Source organism: Zeus faber (genome assembly GCF_960531495.2).
Source record: "Zeus faber genome assembly, chromosome: 21".
In the NCBI taxonomy this organism is placed as follows: Eukaryota; Metazoa; Chordata; class Actinopteri; order Zeiformes; family Zeidae; genus Zeus; species Zeus faber.
The window spans coordinates 9,851,794-9,869,293 of NC_137208.1; positions in this window are offsets into that span (position 1 = coordinate 9,851,794).

Genomic DNA, 17,500 nt, shown 5'->3' on the forward strand with positions numbered 1-17,500 from the left:
TTTTTTTTTTTTTTTCCTTTTTTTTCTCCGTTCCTTTTTATTTTTTTATTTTTGGGGCTTAACAAGGTGGTTTTCCGGCGAAGCGTGTCAATACGAACTCTGTTGGATAGAGCTTGAAAGGACGCTGCCAGCCCATGATGGGAATATTTTAGCCCCCCCTCGCCCAAAAAGGTCTCCACCGGTCCCATGTGTCCCCGCTAACAAGGGGAGATTAAATTCCTGGACTTTGAGATCGAGTGGAGCCGTTTTTATCAGCTCACTCACCATCGCGTGGTCGGAAGTGAAACTTTTCTCCTTCTTTTTCTTTCTTTCTTTTTCTTTCTTTCTTTTTTTCGCTTTTTGCACCCATCACAGCTCTGATAGCGGCTGTGTCTGACTTGAACGCTCTGCCGTCGGCCTGATCCTCCAGATTGAGCCCCGGCAACTGAATATACATTTATTTTTTATTTTTTTTTTTTTACCGAACCGCTAGAAATAACCCGCGAATCTGCGAATTTAATGGAAATTTCACTCTCGAGCGAGGCACGCGACACCGGCCTCCGTAAAATGTGCGGTTTTCCGTCGTTAGGCGGAAAAAAAAACAAAAAACTGGGAAATTCTGCGAATAAAAGCTGTCGGGCGCGCCCCCCCCCGTCGTGACGTGCTGTTTTAATGAGGGGTTTAGAAGTTCCGGTGCCGCCGCACGTAATAGCGCGACCAGTGTTGTGAATCTCATTCCGTCTGCTTTTCCCTCCATCACACCTGAGCTCCAACCGCCCCTTGCAACGGGAAACTCCACCCCCCCATTTTTATTTATTTTTTTTGTAATTTTCTTCTTTATTTCCTGCAGGGAAATAAATGCACAGCGACCAATCAAGGTTTTTTTTTTTTGTTTTGTTTTTTTCTCTCAAAGAAAGAAACCGACTTTACTATGCATTGTGTGGCGTCGAAGTAAAGACACCACCGGAAGGAAGCAGTCCATCTTGGGCTGCGTGCCTGAGCTGGATTTATAGCGTCATTAACAGAAGTTTAGCAAACTATTATCCGGAAACTCCCAAGTGCGGTCGCCCCGAACGCTCGCGGTGGATGGTGAACCCGATCTTATTTGACGCCACTACTAAGTTCTCTTGCTGTGTAAAACAATTTTTTTATCGACAAATTTATTTCAAATGAAAATAGCAGTTTTGCTCCTTCTCTTGGCTCGCGGGGTGAGGTTAATGAACATGAGGCGTAAATATTTTTTCTTGTTTTATTTTCTCCATTTTTCTCCTATTTTTTTATCGCGGTCTGAACTGTGCGAAAGCGTCGTCGGAATTCCGAAAATGGGAACGGAGGAAAAAGTAAAAAAAATAAAAAATAAAAGCTTTACTGTACTACTAAACGGCACTTGTGCGTCGGTGCATGAAATCCAATAGTGGCGCGGAAACGTGCCGCGGGGGGACTCTCAAGCCCGGTAAACACATGTCTGCAGTCTGATAAATAGCACAGCGGGGTGAAGAGGCATTAACTGTAGGCGTCCTGGGCGCCATAAAAAGACAAACAGCTTTATTTATCAGGCCGGCGGAAACACATTACCCAGGCACAGGCAGGTCGACGGGAGTAAATAAAACACTCCGATAAAATAAAAGGCCGCGCGGGGAGAGATGGGAAGATACTCGGATACGGCGAGATGGATGAGGAGAGCGGAGTGAAAGGGACAGACGGATGGAGAGATGAGAGGAGGGAGGAAGGAAGGAAGGAAGGAAGGAGAGACGGGGAGGTGTCAGGGAAGTGGCGGAGAGCTGAAGGATCACCCCGGGTGTGATAATCACACACTGTAGGGCTCAACGTCAAACTGCACGAGGGGTGAATGAGCGATCGCTCCCACCTGCCCCCTTGTTTGTGACACACACACACACACACACACACGCACGCACACATGCACGCGCCGCACACACACGCACACGCAGGCACCCGCACATGCACACACACACACACACACACACACACAGATACAAGTGTCGCTGTTTGTTAGGGACATCTCGAAAAACGTAGTCGATTTTAAAACGCATTTTGAATAATGAGAGTGAATCAATCACTCAGTCCGTCAATCTTTATTTCATAGCACTTTAAAATAACAGATGCATATAAAACATTTACGGATGTTAAAAAAACAGCATTGAAGCCTTTTTCGGATTATGAGCACATGGAATGTCCCGGCGAGCCCAGTGTCCTATTAACCATGGTGCGTATTCAGGTGCCTTGTCCCTTGAAACCAGACGTGCAAACGCACGCACACGCACACGCACACGCACACGCACGCGCAAACGCACGCACACACACACACACGCACACACACGCACACACACACACATACGCACAGTCCGACCTCTTACAAAGTCACCAAGTGCACATATTTGCTGGCGACGAGCGCAAAAGAAATATGCTCAAAATCACGACATAAATTGGCCACCTACCAAAGACTACCTCCGGTGAGAAAAGTCAGCCGTCGCAATTATTGTTAGAGAATGCGTCTCAAATATGTCATTCTGCCACCGTGGCTCCAGCCCACGTGGGGCTCCCGAAAAACTGTAAAGATATTTATTAACAATTAAGATTTAATTGGGGAAAATATTTGGCTCATATATGTCAGTGTAATTTAGGCAGAAAAGTATGATGGGCTCCTGGTTTTTTATTAGAATATCATTAACCCTCTTGTAATTAACCTCGTTCAAAAATTAACCACATGTTATTATCAAACCGAGCAAATAATTGAAGTGGCAGCTTAATTTATAATTTGACAATTTCTTCCCTATTTTCTCCGCTTTCATGTATTCGGTTGTTTCTTTTTCTTTTCTTTTTTTTTTAAAGAAAGAAAGGAATGGAGAGAAACGTTTAACAGCAGCGTTTTTTTAATGAACACGTTTTTTTTTTTTTTTTTCTTTTTTGGAGAAAAGAGAGAAACCCAGTTATCTTGTATAATAGCTTCTGCGGTCCGTCTTTCTTAAAGAGAGCTGCTTAGACCCCGGATAGGCCTCGCTGCGCCGCCGGGATTCCCCCGATCACGTCGTGGCGTGGCGGGGGCCAGGGGGCCTTGGGGGAAATGGCGTGGGCGTGGAAGTACTGGGGTTCCCCAGTACATTTTGGACATCTTGCGGGTCTTTGTTTGCCCCCCCCCGGTCGACCCCTTTTCATATGGGGAAAAAACATGAAACAGACCGTAGAGAATATCCCAATATAGATTATAATCGTATAGGATCATTATCACTCAATTACAATACATACGATTATTTAAATTCGGCAACCATGGCAACTGCTAAAAGTTAATGTCATGCACCAACCCTCTTTATCTGCAATGTAAAATGAATAATAATATGGTTGCGTTTTTAACGATCAAATATTACCTCAGTAATACTTAACTTACTAAGTATACTTGTGTGTATATGGACAAATAACAACAACATGCACTGGGTGTGATACTTGTGATGAAATTGCTTACTAATTAAAAACACATCTACTGTATGCGCCGTGGCATGAGAATGAACCTCGGTGCACCAGCGTCTATTTCGTAGGACCGTCTCCGTTTTCGTGGTCCTGCTTTGGGGCTTTGAGGTGACGCAGCCGCGCGCCTCCGTCTCGTCTGTCGGGGGGCCCCCGTCCGAAGACCGCCGGCTCACGTCTCGCGCCGGTCCGCCACCGCGCCGGACCTCACCTCCGGCGGTCCCGTCAGCTGCCAGGCATCGTGTCCCTTATTCCCGCCGAGGGCGCGAGCGGGTAGCTGCCAAATCTGCCTCATCATTGGCCTCGACGGGCCGCCACCATGAGTCTTCGGGACAGATGTTTAACTGCCCTACAGAACTCCACGGCTCACTGCCTATTCAATCACTCATGTGACAGTTAACAGCCCACGGTGGCTAATGATTTTCTGTCATGTTCGGGCCATGTCTCTGGAACCGGGGGATTAAATATCGGTCGGCGGGGGCCCACGTGGACTCCGGCAGTGGCCCCACGTTTGCCATCGAGCTCTCCTACTCCACCCAACTCCATTTTCAACAGACCCCGCCCCTTTCCGTTGTTCCTGCGGCCCCGTGTTAAAAATGCGACGACATTAAAGTGGTAATCCGTAAGATCGTCCGCGTTGTGGATTGCACGACAAGTCCAAGAATTCCATTTAAAATCCGCGGTGTTTTGAAGTTTCCCCGTCGCACACGCCTTCTTCTGATCCACCCATGCATAACGCAAGTACATGTAATGACGTTATGACCGGTCCTTATGAAGCGCCAGGAAAAAAAAGGAAGAAAAATAAGGATTTATTTTTACAAAATAATCTCACGGACTACCACTAAAAAAATAAAATTTAAAAAAAAAGTTGTCTTCACGTAATAATAAAAATAATAATTAACAAAAAAGCGGTGATCGGCGCTGGCAGCTTCGTACCTGGGGAGGAAAGTTTGAAAACAAATAGTCAAGTCAAGCGAATTCCCAAGACCTTCCTCAATACTCACCCTTTACCCACCTGTAAAAGGAAAAAAAACAAAAAACTGTTTTGAACAAGTGACAAGGGCTGGACATGCTTTCCCACCCGGCCTCTGTTGTGTCAGTGTCCTCCCCTTATCGTTCCTGTCCAAAAAATTTCACAAGAAAAAACACCCTCTTAACTTTTTTTGCTTGTGTTGCACTTGTGCCACGAACTACAGGGAGGTGGGTTGTGTGTGTGTGTGTGTGTGTGTGTGTGTGTGTGTGTGTGTGTGTGTGTGTACACACAGGGATTTTGAAGTTTGAAGCCCACCAGCGCCCGCCGCTGCTCTGCAGGCCCCGCTCGTCTCCTGCAGGCCCCCTGTTCTGAACACATGTATCTGGTATTCACCCAGGCACCGTGCTCGGTCCTCTCTCCGTCTCCCACCGCACATCAACATTGTTTGCCGGACGGGCATCCCTCGCCCCTTGAGTTGTGTGGACTTTGGAGTATTTATTATTCAAAGGCCTTGTTCCCTATTCTGTTTTAGTAAAGGAGTGTGGGGGAGGGGGGCAAAGGTGTGTGTTTGGCACGGAGAGATGCAGAGCTGACACCGTGTCACTGTCAGGGAGAGCTTCAAAAATCCCACCATCAACTTCCCCCCTATTATTTGTTACAGTCCGGGGAAGGCACCGGCGAGATCGCATAGGGACTAGAGGTGTGTGTGTGTGTGTGTGTGTGTGTGTGTGTGTGTGTGTGTGTGTGTGTGCGTGTGTGTGTGTGTGCTCTCTCATGCATGTGTCAGCCAGTTAACTTTGGGGTGGTTGTGTTGTATCATATTATGTGTACTTGCTTTACGGTAAGGAAACACATTTGCGTGTGTGTGTGTGTGTGTGTGTGTGTGAGTGTGTGTGTGTGTGTTTATGTGAATGGCTGGCTCACTGCGGGTGGGATTGACGTGTGTGTGTGTGTGTGTGTGTGTGTGTGTGTGTGTGTGTGTGTGTGTGTGTGTGTGTGTGAATGGCTGGCTCACTGTGGCTGGGTTTGACGTGTGTGTGTGTGTGTGTGTGTGTGTGTGTGTGTGTGTGTGTGTGTGTGTGTGTGGTGAGCGTGTGGCGGAGAGGCTCTCACTCACCTGTCGTACGTCAGGGTTTTGTTATCGCCGGCCTTGGAAAGCCGGTGCGCTCGAGCAGCGAGCCTTTATCTCGCCGGAGCGAAAGGTTTATTCACAAAAAAAAAAAAAAAAAAAAAAGAAAAAAAATCGATTTCATTGATCTGCTCAATTCATTTGTGGTTTCGCTCTGACTCGTATTTACTCAAAACAGCACAGCTAATCAATGAAATTAATCACCTTGCACAAACACGCGCACTCGTACGCACACTCACACCAGCGCATTATTCACACAGGGACAAACCACACACCCTTTTCCTATTGCAAATAGTCATTATGAGCAGCACCAAAATGCCCCCCCCCCCACAGCCAGGCAGCCCAACTTCCTTCTCTTTACATACAATATTCATGCCTTGTCTGAGAATAAGGCTTCAAGGTCCGGTCATCTGATAATAAAAAAAAAAAAAAAAAGAAACAAAACAAAAAAAAAAAAAGACCTGGAAAAAAAAAAAAAAAATCAGCAATCACTGATTGTCTCTTGTCCTTATAAAAGAGAATATTTTTTTAACATGCGCTGAGACGGTTCAAAAACAGACTTTTTTGATGAGTGACACTCCCTGTCCTCCTTGCGCTTTTTATGTGTCGAACTCATTAATAAGGCAGCACCCCGGAGAGCGAGGCAGGGGAGAGAGACGGAGAGAGAGTGTGTGTGTGTGTGTGTGTGTGTGTGTGTGTGTGTGTGTGTGTGTGTGTGTGTGTGTGTCTGTGTGCGAGTGCGTGCGCGCGCAGCGTGCGGGCGTGCGGTGCACGTGCAGACGTGCGTCGGTGTTACTCTCGCCGTTTGAATTGTCAGGTGCGATTTTGGGACTCTGATCTTCAGACAACAAGGTTCAATCACGCCCGTTGTAGCGCTGTTTATCATTTTCATTCCTGACAAGCTTAACGTTTTTTTTTTTTTTTTTTGCTCAAATACAGCAGAATATAAAGAGCCACAGGTAAGAAGTGGAATTCCCTGCAGTGAGGTCTGTTATATCCCCAAAAGCGTAATGGGGAGGGGGTGGGGGTGGGGGGGGGGTGTTACCATGGGCTCACCAACTATTTCACTTTTCTTTTTTTTTTTTCCAAATTAGCATCCTTTTGTTCTGGGTTTGCTCCGTCAAATAGTCAAACCGCATCTTCCTCTGCGGGTTTCCTTCCATCGCCGACACAAAAGAATATCATTTCTAATTTGCTTATCAATGCGTGCGCTCGGCATCTGTCCTGTTGCTTTGTGACGAGGCTGTAGAATCAAATGTGTGCTCCTCGCCGGCATTTAAATGGTAATCTTTGACTCCCTTTTGTGTCCGCCGCCGCTCCTTTTGTGCGTGTTTGTGCGCCCAAGACTCAAGCTGTTCATTTGTGTTTGGGCTTCTCCGGGCGTCCGTATTAAAGCTTAATGCACTTCCATTCTAATGCGGCGTAGGAGGGGTGGGGGCGGGGAGGTGGGGGGGATGCTCAAAAACAACGGTGCATGTTTTGAAGCCGAAACCCGAGTCGCCGCGGCATCTTATCTGTGTAATGCAAGCCTGTTTATCAGGCCCCCGAGTTGGGAGGGTTTTTTATTTTTATTTTTTTGAATGAATGCATTTTAAGTGCCTGAGATGCACGCGCCCAAACACACACACACACACACACACACACACACACACACACACACGCGCGCGCGCGCAAGCTCGCGCGCGTGCACCAACGCGCCGTCGTTTTGGAACCGCGGGCTTTTAGTCAGCATATTAAATGTGTCAACTCATAAAGTAAGACGCCGTAAATGCTTTTAATATTTATGTTTTCCTATTTGTCAACCAACATTTCATAACAAATTCATGAAAAAAGCCTCTCCGAATGTATGCCGGGAGAGCGCTTTGTGCCGCGCATACATTTTTGAAAAGACACCATCCATTTAGAACTCATCATTGGAGATTTGCATCCCGTGCCTTCCGAAAAAAAAACAAAAAAAAAAAACAAAGATAAATATTTTTGTATCATGCATTTTTTAAACTCCACCGCACCGATAAAACGCCTCGGCCGCGACGAGTAATTTTGTTTTGTTGCCGAAGAAGCAACACTAATGGACTTTCATGTCACTTTGTTTGGTAAATATTTAACTCTTATGCAGTATGCACCGCCAAAGCATTGCATTATTGATCAGTACAGTTGTCTTTTAGTTATTTACTTTTAGCAGCAGTTTGTTCTGCATAAGTCACGGGTCGGGCTGTGCTGCAGTTTCCTGCGCGCGGTACGCCGGAGTGGACCGCTGCTAATCGGGTCTGAATCCAGCGACATTTCATCCATTTTGTCAGGCGCAGCGCTGGCTTTGAAATGCGGCGGAGGAGACTCAAATACGACGAAAAAATATCACACCATTCATGCAGTAGGTGGAATAAAGATATGTCTGAGCTGAACCCTGATCTGGTGATTTCCTCATGTTTTCTTTTTATTTTCCCATATTTTTATATATATATATATATATATATATATACATATACTGCATATATATGTATATGTATACTATGTGGATCAATTAACTGATGCGATGGGTAGTTTTTAATATGTACAGGGAACCTTGGCAAATTGGGGGATTGCTCAGGTTCGGAGGCACACTTTTGAGGACTCACTCTCTTCCCGATATTTGTTATACTCGAACCTGACCACTTCCGACACGGCGGTATCATTTTCCACCTCTGTACTATCCAAATCGGCAATTCCAAAAACTTCTCCCACCGTCTCATGTCATGCAAGGAAGGTTTCCTCGCGGGCTCGGTGAGGCCGGCTCCCGTTGGAATATTAATGTACCCCACAAAAAAAAAAAAAAAAAAAAAACCACAAAAAAACTCACGCGCGCTGTAGCTTTAGCACCCGAAGCAAAAAGATTATCTTAAACCAAACAATATGGCCGACACCACCCCCCCCTTTCCTCCCCCGTACAGCTTTAAATGGTCGTCCTCTTATCGGTGACGTAGGTTTATTTCGGTCTTGAAGGAACTGGGAAGGAACGGGCCGGGCTCGGGCGCCATCATTGCGGTCGTTTTTGTTCAATTCTCCCGCCCGTGTCAGCTTCCCGGCACCACCAGGTCAGCTGAGGGGAAGCCCATAACCCGGCAGCGGAACGCGCACTCTCCGTCCCAATAACGCCACGTTCACGAGGTCCCCGCAATGTAGAAAGCAGACTTCAGTCTGTACGGGAGGCCAAAAAAGTACACGCACGCTTGCACACGAACACACACACACACACACACACACGCACACACGCACGCACACACGCAGATGCACACACACGTGGGGTCAGTCTGAGGGGCGGGGTCACCGACAGGTCTGCACCTCATCACCGCAGCGTCACTCTATATCAGCCGCTCAGAACCCCATAATATTTGACCATATGATGGCTCCTCCCATGAATGACCCCGCAGCTCGCGGGAACGCGTCAGAGGTGATAGCGTTCCCAGAGGAGGCGTTCCGGCCCCCCCGGGGACCACCCGGGGGGGTCCCCTGAGGGGTACCGGGAGGGTCCCCCGCCGAAGTGAGTAACCGGGTCCCGGTTTCGCCGCTATCGCTGCAGGTACGGAGGTTGGGACTCAATCATATCCGACAATAACAATCTTCTCAGATCCCTGGGCCCTAACGCGTATCAAATTGAGGGTCCGTTGATTTTAAAAAGGGTGGAGGACCCACGACACCTCGTTCACTCGTCGAACTGAAAATCACCGGGGCCTGAAGGAGGGGCACAATCGTACATTTGTCTGTCTTTTTCCGGCCAAGTAATTCCCTCCGCCGCCATGAATGCCGGTGTCATTCCAACAATACCCCCCGGCCCCATAATACCGCCGCTCTCTCCATTTCACCGTGCACTCATCTATGAGGTGCGTATAGTCTCCATTGAGACGACACAATACAATTATAGGAATTTATACGACGGGGAGCGTTTGAGGGAAGCGTGTTTGTTGTGGAGCCCTGCCCGCCCGGCGAAGGGAGGGGGATCGCCGGCGTCCTATTTATTTCCGCGCGGTTAACCTTTTTTTCATTAAACCACATTGCATAATTACGGCGGGAGTCGGAGGCATCTCCCATTGTTGTTTAATTAGCCAGCTAATTTTGTTACCCGGCGCTGCAAACCCTTCATTTGTCTTGCTTAAGGAGCTTCTCTCTTTTCATTACCAGGGGGAAATTGAGTTTGTTATTTATTGTAATGGGGGAATGAGCAGCAGTTATAGATGTAGACTATTAAATCTTAATAACTTCCTATTTTCCGCCGTTATATAGTGTTGATGGCTCGCGATGGCTCAATCATCATTTGTCATGGATTTGCGAGCGCAAGCTAAATTTGGCATTTTTACCGAGGGTAAAATGCCAAATTTTGCCTCGCGCTTCGCATTGGGCTTTGATGTGGGTGTTTTCGGAGGCCCCTGCGGAAAGCAGGACCGTCCAGCAAGGCCGGACCACACGTGAAGTTGCCGACGATTATCGATCCCGGCAATATTCCCCAGCACTTAACCTTTACACTAGCCAAACGGGATATGAAGTCCCTTATTGAATGTGTACTTTTATGTTCTTCTCTGGCGACAAGCCTAATCAATAGTCCCGCCCGTTCCCCTCATTAGTGCCAGAGGCTGCCTAGACTCCTCCTTAGCCTGCAGATCTATCTGGCCCGTTTGCCCGGGCGGCCCCCCGGACCCCGTCGGTCCCTCCGGTGTTTTTTCGAAAGGAGTTTTCAAGTCGAGTCGAGTTTATTAGGGGGGGCACGAAACCTCGAGAAGGGGCCAGAGCGGGAGGAATCCCCCTCCCAGGATGACCAGGCTGCCATGGATGCCGAGTGACCTGACGAATCACAGGATATTGTACTTCTATGCAATGCGATGTCAATTCTAAGCTGCTGTGATTGCGGCGAAAACTGCAAGTCAAAGAACAAAAAAAATATTTGGGCCAACAATTCAACCCAACATACAGTAAGCACCAAATAACATCACCACCGTACGACAACGTGCCGGCACTGTCTTCTCGGGGAAGGAGGTGGCACGTTTACAGTGAGCGGTTTCTTGATTTGGCCGTTTGACCGAAAATCGGCCGAAAATCTCGCAAGCATTGCGGGGATTGGTCCGATTTGCATTCCTGCCGGGACCGGCGTGATGGCCGTCCGCAGCCACGCGGCGCGGCTATCACCAGACGGCGGTTCCGCTAAACACACCGTTATGAGGTCAGGCTCCTTAGACGCGGAAACCAAAGTGGAGGTTATTAATGTATGGGTTTTTCTTTTTTTTTCCCCGCCCCATATGTCCAAAATATCTCCAAGGCAGGTTGTTTTATGCCCATGCGGTAAAGATGCTGTTAAAAGACCAAGACTTTTCCTCCGCTAATCCTTTTTTTTTTTTTTTTTGTTCCCCTTATGTAGGCAAGATCCTTCCAGATAAGCACTATTAATCATTCCCCCACATCTGTTGGGGTTTTTTTTTTTTGTACACTTTCACCTGAAAAGTGTCTGCACTCAGAAAATAACGCTTCTCCTCGCAATTGCCTGACACATTATCTCATTAAAATGTACAAAGAAAACTCCTTCTCTTTATCTCTGATAATCTAATTAGCATCAGCCAGATGGTTTAATAAGGGATATTGGCGCCGTTTAGCCTCCCAAACGGCCTGCTGGAGGAGAACGGTGGAGGAGGCTCCATTCCTCTCGCCTCTTCACTGTGAATAGCTCTCCAGGGTTCACATTATTGCTTCCTCTGCCTGAGGCAAACCACTCCAACTCAGGAGTTTAGGGAGGATGAATGCGTCCAGGAGAGATACATGCTCAAAGTGAATCAAATAGGCAGAGATGTTGGATACTGCTGGGAATGTTTTAGACCAAATAATAGCAGATAACTGGCTTCACCTTTAGCCGCCCCAAGGAGGGAGAAGCATTTCAGATTAGATGGCGTTTCCGAGATAGACGTCGGTGTGTTCTCTGGCGGAGACGCATGGTAGACGGCGGGTGGAATTGTTTCCTAGGCGACAATTTGCGGTACCCGCGTCGGCCTCCGACTCGTCTTGCCGCCGTGTTTTGATATCACAGGAGCACAAAAGGAGTTGCAAGAGAGAATGCGGCCTCAACCCGTGTCCCTCATCTCGTGGCAGCGCACTCAGCTTCCGAAAGGCGCTTCCGACTCGGAGCTGTTGGCCCCGCCGCGGTAGCGGAAAATACAGCCAGCCTATCATATCATTAAGGGGGGAAAAAGTTCAATGTCCAGATTACATTAGGGTTGTCTTGGCCGTCTGGTTTCTCCGGTTCTGACACTTCTCCTCTCGGTAATGAGTGGATGCTGCCGGGGCCGAGACATGAATGCTCAAGTGAAGTCCGGCCAGACAAGACATAGTCGGCCAGTCGCCGCATTGGCAATCTAGGCAAATACGCCAAGCAGAAAGACGCCAGGCAGCCAGTCAGCCAGACAGTGGGGCCAGCCACTACAGCCCTTAGAGCCTGCAGTAAGAAAGACATGCTCAATTAACTCCCCAACTTCAGCGGGGCTTTTCCCGCTGGCCAGTGGAGAGGAACAATAATGAGACTGGATTTAGAATAAAAAGATGTGCACATCTACAAAGAAGGGGGTGTGAGCAGGGGAGAAGACGAGATGAGGGGCTCCCATTAAGATTGACGGTTGAAAATTGTGGAAGGTCAGTGTGGTCCGTGAAGCGTCACCCGGGCAACCGCTGCGCTTAAAAAAAAAAAAAAAAAAACTCGGTGAAACCTTAAACTAATGCTTTGTGGCTTACTTAAGCTATATATCTGGCCTCTTTTTCCCCCATCTCTTCTCTTTTTCTCATCCTTTCACCGGTTTCTCTCTCCTCGGGCCATAACACCCCCCTCCCACGTCTAGCACAAATGGGCCTCAAACATATGTCACCGGACGGCGGGAGAAGCCTTTTTTTTTTTTTTTTTTTGTCATCCGAACACCGCGCGCGGGTCGGTGGAAAAAGCAAGGCAAATGAAGGGGGATATTGCAGGAGAGTGCTTTTCCAGGCCAGGCTTGTCAGATCACCCTTTGCGAAAACTTCAAGCAGACTTCGCTAAGAGGTGGTCTCGCCGAGGAAGAAGAAAAAAAAAAACCCCAAAAAAAACCTCCAGAAATGGGAGAGAGCCCTCGCCCCCGTTCGCCTTTCCCTCGAAGTTGATTGAAGTTCTCTCCCCCGACTTGTTCCGCCACCTGGCCTGTTGATCGCGCCGCTGAGGAGCGCGTCAGGTAATCAGCGCGCACTAATGAAGTGGTTTGTTATGGGGTTAATCAGGTTCCCAAACTCCGAAGGCACTACTTAACCAAGGAAAATGGATTATTTCTCCATCAACAACATTTACAGGGTCATTAGGAGGAGTTCTGCACAAGTGGCCTTGGGTTGGAGATGTTTTTTTTTTTTTACTCCTTGCCTTCTTTCTTCTCCTCTCACAGCCGCCGGAATCGCTCTCTAATCCATAGCGTTGCCGACATATGCAAGCCGCCTCGCGCTAATTGCACTCAGCGGTGAATTGAAACAATATCGAATTGTCGGCTGGATTAATTAGAGCCACATGCGCTGTGCATTCCTAAATAAGGACGCTCATAAATAATAGCAGGTAGATCCAAACAGATGGGAATTCTTCAGCCAGCTTGTGCCAGTTCATCATCTATTAAACAACGCACCAAACCGGTCGGCGTCGTTTGGCTCCTTCGTTTTTTTTCGGCAGCCTGTCACTATTATTGCTCTACGGGGGGGAAAAATGCATCGTTTGCCCTCAAAGTCGCTTGATTTCGTGCGCACAGAAAACCTCGAGTGAACGCTTTGGTACAACAATCTAAGTGCTGTGCGATACGGCCAAAACATTCTGTCCCGAAAGGAGGTCACTTCAAATCTCGATAAACTGTTTACATGAAGGAAAAAAAATTAAAAAAATAGGCGGTAAAGCCTATTTTAATTTGATTTGTGATGCGGTGCGCCGCCGTAAAAGCCGCTAGCCGGGGCTCTCCGATGCACAGCGGAGGGCAAAATAAGCGTGAAATAAAATGAGTGACGGTGTATCAAAGTCCGACTTATTTGCCAGATTGAAGATGTCAATTTTCATTGACGTAAACACTGGACTAAAACGCGACCGGCAAACAAAAAGGGAGTCGGCAGTCGCCCTCAATGCTGTGATTATCCATGAATGGTGCCGTCGTGCAATTTGACACATCCTGATCAAGCAAAACACAGGTTTTTCATCAACACACTTCATAAAAAAGTTGTAAACAAGAGGACGGCGTTTTTTTTCTTTTCTCTCTCTCTCTCTGTCTCTCTCTCTCTCTTTTCCGGGTTCCGGTTCCGTGCGCCGTGAGTGGGTTGATTGGACGGGAGGTGCCGCATTGCAGGAGTGCGCCGACATGCGCGCTTCCACGTACCGCTCGGAGATTATCTCCGCCGTCGGCCACCACTGACTCGTGAGGGTTACCTATGAAGGTGGCATTTAATTTTGAAAAAATACCGGTTGGACATTCGCTCACGGCATCAGCCCAGGGAGTATCAACCGACTTTTGACCGAATACCGTGATAATGTGATGGCCGCGATGTGTGCAAATTGAAGAGCCGTGTCGTCGCGCCTTTGCCGGCGCATTATTATCGATCGGCAAACTTTGCATTTGATGATTTCTGTGTTCCAAACAGGTCCGTTGAAACGGATGTCGAAAGATATGACCGCGGTCGCCGGGACCGTGCCAGGAGCTCTACAGTCGGGTAACTTGTGCTTGTGTGTTGGTCGGGGACACTTGTATTGAGGGGGGTATTTTTGTTTTGGCGGACCCGGATGGCAAAAGCAAATGGCAAAGTAATCATACTCCATTCCCTCAAATAACAAATTAGAGATTACAAAGCAATATCACACAGTCGTTTTTTTCTCAATTGCGTGGCGTCTCCGCGGTCCCTTACCGCCTGGTACGGTACGCAGTAGCGAATCCATTTTACAGCCCGACTCTAGCTCTCGCAAGTGAGCGCACGTGGGAATTGTAGTTTCCGGGAGAAGCCCGCGCTTCCTCCTGTTTGACACTGTTTGCTTTCCGAATTTCCACCGCGGACCGATACACACACACATGCAGCGTAACGGCGTTCGCCAAGGCGAGGGGGGGGAATCCATCGCGGCAAATCCCTCCTCACATTAGAACGGGTTATTACATTGCTTAATACTCAGGCAACCTTTCAGTCTTTCTGCTCTTGCGGCACTTTTTAAACTGTTTTACAATCAATTAAAACCGGCGCCACCCCTCTGTACCGCCGCGCTGATCGGCGGCATCAAATACATCTATGTGGCACCGCGTGTCCTCCTTCACAATTAAACTGTGTGTGTGTGTGTGTGTGCGTGTGTGTGTGCGCGCGCAGGCGCGCGTGTGTGCAAGTGTGTGCGCCTGCGCTTCTGAAGCCTCTGCATTTGCTCTTGCTTGTGTATTGAACTTTCCCAGGTGCTGAGCACAGATCTGCCACAGAGAAGCGCGCGGGGTCTCTTATTAAACTTTGTTCAGACCTCCGTTAAAGCTGTGACACGCCGAGCGCCGTGAGTTTGCATTAGGAATATTAATGCCCGTATTAATTTGGTGTTGACCTTTCGCCGTCCGTGGGCTACCCGCTGCAGTCCAAACCGAAAGAGGCGGCTTTAATTCGCCGGGTCTCAGGGAGACTCACACTCGCAGGCGTACACACATACACACACACACACACACACACACACACACACACACACACACACACACACACAAACACGCACAAGCGCACGCACGCACACACACACACACACTGTCAGTGCTGCTGCCAGCTACTCAGCAGCACATTATTAAAACAGTGGAACGGTCGACTCTGTCAGTGCTGTCTGAACTTAATCCTCAATGTGGAACGCTGATGTCACGACAAGCACTTGATAGCACACATAGTGATGCAAAATGACCTCAAACGTGCAACTCTCCCGTCTTCAAGGATTAAAAGAAAATAAATAAAAAAATGCATTTCCTTATTTAGGAATACCATCAGGTTGATGCTCAGCCTACGAGGTAATAATAATATGCGCTGATAAGAGTTTTTTTGTGTTGAGTCAGAATTTGTTTCACCGGAAAGGAAAAGCGTGTCTGTCTTCCTACGCTTGATTCAAGAGTGCTAATAGACTTCAAAAACTCACTGGTTTCACTGGTGCGCTGGTAAAATCAGTGAACTGTGGGTTGTACCACACTTGAAACACACAGATCAATGAAAATTTAAAAGTTTCTGTTGATCAATTCTGAAAACCAATGAATATTTTCTGTACACCGTACTTTGTGAGACTAGCCTATCCATTATTGGTTGTGCCCATACTGTTGTATACTATCATTCATTATGTAAAGAAATACTCTCTATAATCATATTTATATTTATATTCATACCCAGTCAATACTCACATCCCACTGCCCCTCTCATGGCCTCTTCTGTAATTTATCATTATCTGGTGCATAGATCTTACTTACAATTCTGAATATATCATATTTCTGTTTTTGTTTTTTTAGACCTGTTAAGCAAAGCCAGATTCCTTGTATACTGTATAATGAATATATATATAAATATATATATATATATATATATATATATATATATATATATGTATTTCCTTTTGGTCCATTGATTCAGATTTTTTTCTGAAAATGATTAAGCGTCACCTTTGCGGTTGTATTTAGGAAAACATGAGTAAATGTTTAGTATCAATGCCGCAGCCAACCAAAACCAGCATCAGTTAATAGGGAGGATGCTAAGGCATGCTCGTACGAGCTACGTGTTATACAGTATATATACTCTATGTTTATATATATATATATATATATGTATATATATATATATATATATATATATATATATATATGTATACTGTACACCGATCAGCCACAACATTAAAACCCCCAAAGACAGGTGAGGTGAATAACATTGATCATCTGGTTCAAATGGCACCTGTCAAGAGGTGGGATACATCAGGCGTCAAGTGAAGAGTCAGTTCTTGAAGTTGATGCGTTGGAAGCAGGAAAAATGGTCAAGCGTAAGGATCCGAGCCACTTTGACAAGGACCAAACTGTGATGGCTCGACGACTGGGTCAGAGCATCTCCAAAACCACGGGTCTTGTGGGGTGTTCCTGGATACAGTGGTTACGACCTACCAAGAGTGGTCCAAGGAAGGACAACCGGTGAAGCGGTGTAGCTGCAGACCGGTCAGAGTGCCCAAGCTGAGCCCTGTCCACCACTGAAAGCACCTACAATGGACACGTGAGCATCAGAACTGGACCGTGGAGCAATGGAAGAAGGAGGCCTGGTCTGATGAATCATGTTTTCTTCTACGTCATGTGGATGGGCGGTGTTAGGGTCTGATCCGATGGAGCATCTGTGGGATGTGCTGGAACAACAAGCCCGATCCATGGGGGCCCCACCTCACAACTTCCAGGACTTAAAGGATCTGCTGCTCACTTGGTGCCAGATACCACAGGACACCTTCAGAGGTCTTGTGGAGTCCATGCCTCCATGGCTCACAGCTGTTTTGGTGGCACAAGGGGGAGCTACACAATATGAGTTGTTATTAGTGGTGGTTTTAATGTTGTGGCTGATCGGTGTATATATTAGTATATATACTGTATAATCTTCTCTTCATGTATCTACTGCTATAGCTATGTATCTCTATACTCAACACTATTTACGATCCATTCCTCAGCTTTTTACTTACTAAGAAAAATAACTCGCCATCACATTTGCACACATGGCTTCTTTCATCCTCTCATCCACCGCTTAAATGTCTCCGAACGCAATTTTCCAATTGTTTACGGCTAATTTACGTCTATTTTCCACACATGTAAACACACCAGCCGGGGAGCCGGCGGCATGCCGCGGCAAGTCACCTTCCCCAATATTCCGCGGCGAGAGAACGTGAAGCGGGTTTACCTCCAGGACACGAGGGGGGTCGGGGCCATAACAGG